We start from the raw sequence: 10604 nt of genomic DNA, 5'->3' as shown, positions 1-10604 counted from the left end.
TGTGATATAATAACTCCATTATAATTTAAACAATTTAATTGTCCAAGACACACCATTTTAGAATCACAGTGTTTATTCTGCTCTCAAAAAGCCCAGTGTCCACTTTTTCTCTTGGCTGGGGTGGTCCCAGTAGACAAGGAGTTGAACACAAGCCATCAATGCACCTTCGCAGCAAAGGTCAATAGCATCCAGTGCTGCATTAGCAGCAGGACAACAGAGGTGATTCTTCCCCACTTAGCCCTGGTGACACATCTGCAGTGCTGGATCCAGGTCTGGACTCCCAAGTGCAAGAGAGACAGGGACTTACTCGAGGGCCATGAAGTTAGTGAAGAGACTGGTGCATCTGGCATATGAGAAGCTGAGAGGGCTGGGGTTGTTCAGCCTGGAGAAGAGAAGGCTCAGGGGAATCTAAGCAATGTGTGTAAATACTTTGTTGCAAGGGAGTGAAGACGCAGGAGCCAGACTCTTCTCAGTGGTGCCCAGTGACAGGACAAGCGGTAATGGGCACAAACTGAAACACAGAAAACTCCATCTGAACACAAGAAAGAATTTTTCCCTGTGAGGGTGATCAAACGCTGGACTCAGGTTGCCTTGAGAGGTTGTGGAGTCTCCACATATCTCCATCTCTTTGAATATCTCTTAGAGATGTTAAAAAACCCCAACTGGATGTGGCCCCAAGCAACCTGCTTGAGCAGACCCTGCTTTGAGAAGGATGTTTGACTAAGTGATCTCCAGAGTTCTCTTCCTACCTTACCTGTTCTATGATTTCTTGAATATGTGAAACACGAGACAATGATGTTAAATCTATTTTTTTTTATTCAAAATCACCTCTAATCTTGTGTGTCCGTTTTGAGATGCCTGAAGCTACAAGAAACCTATTGTTTTCTCAGCTATAAGTTATACCTGAGGACAAAGCTATTGGTGCAGATGCATATAGCCCATTTCTTCAACAGCTCCAGCTGCTGCAGCAAAACTATCTGTCTTCTATCCCATAGGCTCACTTTCTATAATAATGCACTGAACAAAATCAAAGTCTTTACCTTCAAGATTCTTTGTCGAAATATGCAATACTATATTTCCTTAAGTAAAGATGATATATTTTTCCTTAGATCATTTCCCCCCCCACTTCACTTATGCAACTGTAGCCTGATTCTCTGCTTTATTTGCCTAGTGCAACTTCAGGCTGGCAGGATCTGAACAAATATATAAAGGCACTCTGCTCAAAATAATTTAGTAAGCCCTGCTGAGAGTCCAGCAACTTCAGATAAGGCACTGAAGAACAATACTGCCCTGCAGTTACACCCATATCCGACTTTAAAAAACAGTTAATTGAGAGGCAGATCATACTTGTGTGTTTTTAGTCCTAATTTGAGACAAATCTACATCTGTAACAAATTTGATATTTATTTCAGTAAATACAGTACCTTAAAGCAAAATTGCAACCGAGGATAAAGTATAAAATTCCTTTATATAATATAAAATTCCCTTATGCATTTGAGAATAAAATCACCTGTTTCCCAGATTATAGTCTTTACGGGATGATGAGTCACTGCTCTTCAATAGCATCAAACTAACAGTAGCAGGGTTCTGCTGTTCAAGATACAAAGAAGGCAGCAGGTAATAAAGGCTTAATTTACTTGCTGAAACCAGGGGGTCCAAGAGGCTACCAGAAATACAAAAAAATAATGAAAATAAAATGCAGACACAGAATTTTTTTTAAAATTAATTTAAAAATAAGCAGTTTCCTGTTGTTTGCAGAGAAGAAACTTACCTGCGACAATATGTTCCCTGAGTACGAATAGGGGCGTAATTTTTACACTTGTATAATGCATTTAAGTTGAAGACCACCAAGAACTTTACAAACTTTATGTTTCACAGCAAAGTCATGATGTAGGAAAGTATCTTTTTATGGTGAAGTACCATTTGTGCCATACAAATCCTAAGTGAATGGCACGTGATTACAAACACAGTTACTTGTATTGGTCAAGATAAATGGCTCCTGCAGTGAAAACAATTTTTCTTGACAAATATGCTTGAAACCATACCTTACTAAGGTGTTTATAAGATACATTAGAGGCATGATCATTTTATGTATTATAACAAAATCACAAACTTTTCAAGAATTAAAAAAGTGGAAAACCCAAAATTGGTTCTGTTATTGGTGTGACCTCCCATTCCCAATGAGTGATTGATCCAGCGGTCATTTAATAGTAAACAGATACATTTGGCTAAAAAGAAAATAGTGCCTGTTTAGTGCTTAGCTTCTATGAAGTAAATGAATGCTATCTTATTTGTAAAAAGGGCAGATGAGAGTTTTTCAGCCAATTAAAAAAATCCTATTTCTTTCTGTTTGAAAATGTAAGATCAGCACTTTGTGAAAGAATTGGGAAAAGAATAATAGTTTACTTCAGTAAGTAGGGTGTCAGATATAACAGACCAGCTTTAAAGCTAATAAGCCCTTCTTTTTTTTCTAACTCTCTCAACTGATTTATTAAAAAGCATTATTTTAGTACTTGCCTCCAAAATTACTGACATCAATCACCCTTTAAATTTCAGTTGGGGAGTAGAAAAAAGCCTAATAATTTAAGTAACATAATCCCTGAAAGGACAGACTATTCAAAAGTGTATCATCAACTTCTTTCAGTGACAAAATGTAAAAGCTAAAATATACTCTCTGAAGCTTCTAATTTTTGATACATCTGTTATGTGTTCTCATTTCCTCTGACAAGCTATTACCATACAAAAATGGAAGGCTGAGTCAGTAAGGAAAACATCTTAGCTAACCTAAGTTCAACTATAAAAGCAAAGCCCATATAGTCAGCATTTTGAAGATAAACACAGGAATGTCTTCTCATGGGCCCTAATGATATAGTAGCACAATTCTTTCTTGTACCTCACTTCCTATAAACTCTGGCAAGGAAACAAACTCTTCCAAGTGTAGCAAGGCTTATGATGGCTCTGTAAGTCAGGGCAACATGCTGAATCATAGAATTGTAGAATTGTTTAGGTTGGAAAAGACCTTTAAGATCATCAGGTCCAACCATTAACCTAACACTGCCAAGTCCACCACTAAACCATGTCCCTAATACTGATGCTTACAACCCATCCTGTAATTCTTCTATGACATAGCAAGCCACCATCTGCAGTAAAATCAACAAAACTCTGTTATATGAAGAACTAGAATTATGGGGGAAATTCAAACCAGTAATTTTTCATCACTTAAGGTCACAGAAACCAGCTGCACACAAATTCACCATGACAGTGACACAAATTCAGAAACCCCAAAAGCTGAGAAAAGAAGCTGGCTCCTCGGTTGCTTAAGTATGGAAGAATAGATATTTAGAACATGGAGTAGGGCTTCTTTTTGAGGTCTGGATCAAACTGGCTAATGAAACTGAGAAAAGATTTCCATAGAATAGTTGAGACTCTTAATGAGCGTCTTTAAGATTTCTCCTCTGTATTTTAAACCGTTACACTATTGAAGTGTTTATACAAGCTGTCTAATTTAACTTCTTGTATATAAATGTGTTTCTTACAAAATATCTTACCTGTTACTAAGCAGTTCAGACACTTAAAACAGATGGAATTTATACTATGAATTTATTCTTCCTCATCGATGATCCTTGTGGGTCCCTTCCAACTTAGGACATTCTATGATTCTATGATAACTGCCAGGGACTATTACAGGAGTGAGTGCATACTAACCCTGATTTATTTTTAGTAACAAAACACACTTTTACTAGAGGCAAAATCAATCAAGAAGAGTAGCTTCTTTTATCTGTAATTTATGCATTCTGAAGGAATAATTCTTGGTGACAGCTTAATCAAATAACAACAACAAAAAAATCATCTTTTCATTTAATTCTATCCAGTTACAGACTGACTCCTACATGGAAAAAGTCAGTGACTTAGTGTGCTTGACTTAGTTTTGGTGTCACTTACAACTATTCTCACTTTCTCTGGTGCCTTTGACATGCTCAGATTTTGTCTGAAGGGCATGCCCACATCTTGCCATTGCACGGTTCTGCAGTTCGGTACCAATTTTAGCATTGACTTGGAATGTTTCGAGTCAGAAGGTTATCTCATTTAATTAGGGAAAGTAATCTTTTGTCTTGTTGCTTTTTGATAATTTGACTTGCCCTTTTCTCCATTGCCTTTATTCTAGAAAAACTGGAAGATGTGGATTTAATTCTTGCTTCTGCCACTGATTCAGTGTATGACCTCAGGCATGTTTGTTACATCCTTTGTTGCTTAGCTAGTCCATCTGCAAAATGTGGACACTTACGAAGTTTTTCTTACACCTCAGTAAAGTGAAAAAAGATCCAGAGACAGAAAATATTCTCTAGACTGGTATTCAATCTACATCTTACAAATACACTATAGTCTCAATTGCAGTGCTACATAGTCATAAGGGCTCTAATAAAGAGTGGGAAAACCAGAGACTAATGGGTGCAACCTGTGCTTGTACAGGGCAACCATGAACTCTGACCTGGGCTATTGTTGGTCGGAGTTTTTACAGAGCGTTTAACAGCCTTTAGGCACTTTTTGCATAGTCATAGACTGCAGGTTCTTAAGTAGTTCTTTGATTTTTATTCCTTATTAGAATAAATAAATACATGACCATTTATACTATCCTGCTTGATCAAATAGCACATACAACTTTGAGTATATTTATAATTCACATTAGGGAATTCATTGATTCTTCTTCACACAAAGCTGTAGTCTTAACTTTCTCTTAACTCTGAGCCAATTGCAATATTTATTACTTATTGGACATTCCTGATGATATAAGATTAAATTCCAGACAGCTTCTATGGCATTTGACTGAATGTCTCCCTTTTGCACATGCAACAGTACCTCAGGGTTCTTGAAAATGAGACCTTTGTGCTTGAACACACTTAAGATTAAAAAGAAGACAATAGAAGAAACTCTGGTGATTCCTACAGCTCGACTGAGACAGTTTCTGGCACAAAAAAAGCTATGTCCAGGAAAAGACAGAGGTAACCCTACCAGAGAAATCATTAGATTTACGCCAGATGTGAGTATGGTATAAGTAGCTTGTTTGAGATAATTTCTCTTGTGTCGCAGATTATCTCCTCTCCAGTACATTGTAGAAAACCTATTTACATAGAATAACTAGAATAACTATTTACAATTTGAATTTACTCTCTTTAAACCAATATACGACTACATTTGAAAGTATACCCATCAGAGTGTAGAGAAGGAAATAGCAACCCATAGATTGGAAAAGGACAGCCTATGATTAGATAAAAATATATTTGGGATGTTTGGAACAAGGGCGAACTTCTTGACATTCAGTATCTTGGACAAGTATCTTGCAAGAATCTATTTAAAACTAGGTACTAATTCTGGCTGAGCTCTTAGATTTGTTTACTTTGTTCTACTATAAAGGACTCATAGGAACTAACACTTTGATGTTTATTGGAAAATATGCTTATTGCTTTTAGAGTGACCTTCTCTAGTAATTAATTTTTCTCAGCTAGGAATTACTGTCAGTCATTTAGTGACTTGTGTGTAGTAGGCATATTTCAGGAAGTGCGGGATGCTCAGTATAAGCAGGTAGAGAATGATATTCAGCATCTTTTGGGAAGCTGGAAATGGAACGTAGTTATTCTGGTTTCGAAGCTTGTGGTCAAAGCTTGGGGAATAATCATCTGTTCAATTACTTCCTTTCTAAAATTACTTCTCCAGTGTTGAAGTATGTTTTGAATCCCAATCAGTAAAGGCACGAATTCTGCAAATGACTGATACATTTTAATCCTTTTCTGTTGTCGTGGAAAGAAATTGTTTTATACAGTGCAAAAGAAAACAAAACCTACAAGTGAACAAATTAGGAAGAGAGGAGGAAGAGAGATTTGGAAAAGGAAAAGAGCCCTGAGCTGACAAGTCTGAAGATCGTAACTTAAGAGCAGAAATTTGAAATTTATGCAAACTTGTTTGAAGCAGTTACCTAAGAATGTGGGGCATCCAGAAATCCTCTGGGTTTCTGAATCCATTCAGCCACCTGCCCAAGGGAGCAAGTGAGAACACTGATGACATTTACTATATCCAGTTCAAGATGAGATCACTAAACTCTGACTTTACAAAGGCTGAGAATTATCTTTCCCTTTTTGTTGATGTGGCAATAAAGGTGGAAAAAAGCTAACAGGTTATTTGTCTAAGGTTGCTGTCCAAGGAAATTACTGTGATTTGTGCTGAAATATGCTATTCATCTTACTTTTGATTAACCTTTTTCATTACTTACTTCTGAAATATTGAAACACCTTCATTGCTTCCCTTCTTATGCTTCCCCTGGCATTTGCGAAGATTTCACTGTTAAAGCTTCTTTAAAAAATTCTGCCTACAAATTGTTTAAAATAAGTATGCTCTGATCACTGTCTAACCTGGTCGTCTTCCACCTAAACAAAACTGTCTTTTTGTATCATGAATCAGTTTGAATGGGTATGCTAGGACCCTGGTGATGCTGGGATGCTGCTATGTTAACAAGAGTGCCCTGACCATGTTTCCCTTGGAAAATTTGCAGTCTGTTTGCTGTGAACAGTGTGCCATATGTTACATGGCAAGGAGTTTAAGTAGTCAAAGTGAACAGCAGCTGTGGAATGGGTCAATTTAATTTGCTGACACAAGTGTGAGAGAAATACCAGTTTACCTGTGTATCAACCATGCCCTTCTTGCAAGTGATACAATTTTTGTTTCTTATTTCTAGAAATAAAATAAAATAAAATAAAATAAAATAAAATAAAATAAAATAAAATAAAATAAAATAAAATAAAATAAAATAAAATGTAATGTATGAGATTGTTCATAAACAGGGCTGGGATGTACTAACAATTGGGTGAGGGTAGCTGTGTTCAAATGAAGAACAGAGGAGAAGGGAAGTAATTAAGTGGAGATCTACCTGCTTGGCCCAAGAACTGAAGAAGAAATTTGTACCACAGAATATCTGCCTTAGTTCTGTAAAGCATTGCTAAGACAGGCCCTTTCACCATCATGCAACAAGCCCATCTGCACCACGACGAGAAGAACAGTGCTGGAAATGCAAGGTAAATGTTACAGCTTAGGTTATCCATTTACATCTACTGACGCTGAAGACCTTGAAGCAGCACATATATTTAAACAGTTTACATGGCTTTTTGTAAGAGTGGATACAGGATACTTCCCATTACTTGGACATAGTACTAGTTTCAGAATGAGCAATAAACTGGACACCAAGTTAAATGAGAACACAGAAACATTAATCTCTAGCCTGCTTAGGGTCTGTCCTGCTATTTTAATCCACTGGCATGTTATCACAGAACCAGGAAAATTGTTACTTATACTTCTTCCATATTCGCCTGTTTCACTATACATACAGCTCCATTGTATCTTTGCCCCCACATAACCAATCTGATGGACAAAAATTCAAGACCAGATCATAGCTAAGTGATATCACATTTCCTTGTCAAGTATAATCTTCCTTGGCCTTTGTGTGTGGTGCAGTGCCTCCCACTAGGAGAGGTAAGAAACCTTCTGGATGTTCCTCCTTTACTCACAACAGACTCTTTTCCCTGGCTTCCCATGCAGTCTGCTGCCTACTTGGTTGTATCAGAGGTAACTGCAGATAATCCGGGTTTATGCGTGTCACACATACTCACCTAAGAGAACAACTGTAATTTTCCAAACCACTATTAAAATTTTCATATTGTTAATAAGACTTCCTATCCAAAATAATAACCCTGGATTAACAAACCGCTGTGGTGTAGACAAACACCTATTCCTTTGACAGATCCTTTTTTTTTGAGGGGGGGTGGGAATGTAACAATGGAAATCTAGAAAATACTGAAAATGTTGCTCAGTATGTGACATTTCCATTGAGTCATAGAATGTTAATGACATCATAGCAGAAGCTCTGCTTGGACATTTCTGTGTAAGACCAATATAAATTCAATAAAAGAGTTGCTTCTGTAGAATTTTTCTGTAAATCCTTTACTAATCCTTAGCTGGTATTACAAAGCAGATGTTTATTGAACCTGAGTTAAACTATTAAGATATTTTTCTTCACATGTTATGACTTGACTTCACATGAGTCTGATATCAAAATGCAAGAAAATAAGGCAAAGTGTCAGGAGAAAGAGTATTTAAACACAATAGCCCCATCTGATTTTTAACCCTGATATTAATGCCTGATGGTTATGCTGCACAATAGCCTTTAAAAAACCCTCTACGTTTCATTTTTGACTCAATTTCTGCTGCAAATTAAAGATATTTAGTTCTTCTTCAATAAATGTGAGGCAATGAATGGCCAGCAGAAAAGGTCATTCTGCCTCATTCCAATGAGTAGGAAAGATGGGAAAATTATAATTCTTTTAAGAAGTTGAATTGCTGACTTAAAACATAGCTGTCATATCACACAAATCTTTTGTTAGCCTTCCTATTTTCTTCTTTATAAAACCACCATGCAAAGCACTTTGCCTTAAATAATGCCACAGCATCTTTCTCTCCAAGACAGGCTTGGAGAGATACTGACTCTCATCGTTCTCCCAGGCAACTAAACTTCTTCAACATTCTTTGCTGAATGCTGAATTACTTTAATTTTACTAAATGCTGAATTACTTTAATTTACTGAATTACTTTAATTTACTGAATTAATTTAATTTACTGAATTACTTTACTTCTTCAACATTCTTTACTGAAGGCGCACGCACACCTTTCCACTACAGACAAGCATCGATCCAAAAGTGGATTTTTTTTTTTTAATTAAAAAAGCAAAATGAAAAAGAAAGAAAGACATCCCTCAAGGCTGATAGCACACAGAGCACAAAAGTTTAGAAAACTGCAGCATCCTGGGTCCGGCATCCCCCCACCCCGCCGCGGCGGCCGTGCGGCTCTCGGCCCCGCAGGGAGGGGCGCCCCGAGCCACCCGCCCCGCCGCCCCGCCGCTCGCCCCCGGGGCGCGGGAGTAGCCCGTGGCCCCCGCCACCCCGCTCCCGCGGCGGGGAACCCCGCCGAGGCGTCCCGGGGGCCCCGGCCGCTCGCCGCCTGAAAGCTCCCCGCTCCCGGCGGGAGCAGCCCGCTGTCGCGGAGGGGTAAGTGCTGCCCCCCGCGGCCCCTGGGTGAGAGCCCACCTGTAGCCGTCCTCCGCTCCCATCCGCTTCTGCAACCGGACCTGCCGCTTCTTCAAGCAGTCTTCGGCGGAGCAGCGTGTTACACCTAACGCAGCCTGCTACACCCAACGCAGCCTGCGGCTGTGCCCATCTCCAAGCGCTTGCACAAATGTTAAATATAAAAACCCAGCACGATAGTTACCCTGGGGAAAACAAACAAACACCCTACTCTGAAAGAAGTTTAAAGATCATAGGAAAATATGATACCTATTTTGCTGCCTACTCCAAGTTCCACAGCACTTACGTCTTCACAGTTTTAAACCTCTCTGACGTTTCAGGGAATCCTTCTTATGAAATAGGAAAGAAGAGAGGGAAATGGCCATATCTCTATAACAGCACAATAACTCTCAAAGAACCCTGGCAGGTGCTGAGCTGTATTAAAGCAGAGATGACCGGACAGCTCTGGTTCAGGTTTCAGATTCTGGTTCTGATATGCAAAGGTAGTGACCAAAATATTTTTTTTTTTATTCCCCCTCTCATATGTGTGAATGCATGCTTCATTTTAACTGCAGAGTTGATCAATTTTTTTGTAGTAAATTTTCATAGTATATATGCAATAAATACCTGAATGGAAGACTCTTGATGCCAAGACAAAACAGTACTGTAGTGCTGACAGAAGATTATTGTCAGAACTGCCTTTCACACTTAATTTTGGCAAAAAATATTTCACATAAGATGGAAATCTATTTTTGCTGAAACATTCCTGATTTCTCTCATTTCAAAGACACATCTCAGTTGACTAGATTTGGAATCAACATTGCCATTTTAGCTTCTGTAGAAAAAAAATCTTACCCCAAAGTTCTGAATTATCTTTAAAAAACAGACACTGCCCCTATACCCTCTCAGAGAAATGCAGCTAATATAAGAGTATAAGAAACACGAACTGTTTCAGTAAAGCAGACACATGAGAAAGGCTGCTAGAAAAAAGCTAATCAATTTGGGAAACACCACAAAATGTAAGTTTTACACTCAAAAGGAAGAGAAAGCCCCAGTGGTATATTCCACAGCAATATGCCCTTTTCCAGCCCTGTGCTCTGGAAACGAAAGTTTCTCAGCCTGCTGCCAGCTGCCTTGTCCTGCCCATGACCGAGCCAGCCCAGCTGCCTTTAGCTGCCACTCATACTCCTACCAGAGATTTCTGCCTCCTCAGATGTGCCAACATAACTGCAGGTTTCATCCCTCCCTTACCTGGTTCTTGTCAAAAGATCAGGGTTAGAAAAGTTTGCTATTAAAAGAACGTAAATGAATCCCCGTGAATCCGACAGAACCAGCCGACAGAGGCAATTACCCATGTAACTCGTGCAGATCTGTGAGAAAAGTAACCTCTGGCAAACCCCAACCCCCAGCATCGGTCAGAGGCCTCTGTGAAGAAAAGTCCCAGTAAAACTGGGCAAATGTAGAGTCAGGCAGCCAAAACCAAGGACTGTAGTTCATATTTGT

Source organism: Nipponia nippon, unplaced genomic scaffold, assembly GCF_047370975.1.
Source record: "Nipponia nippon isolate SJK-2023a ecotype South Korea unplaced genomic scaffold, ASM4737097v1 scaffold_4, whole genome shotgun sequence".
NCBI lineage: Eukaryota > Metazoa > Chordata > Aves > Pelecaniformes > Threskiornithidae > Nipponia > Nipponia nippon.
This window is presented reverse-complemented; position numbering follows the sequence as displayed.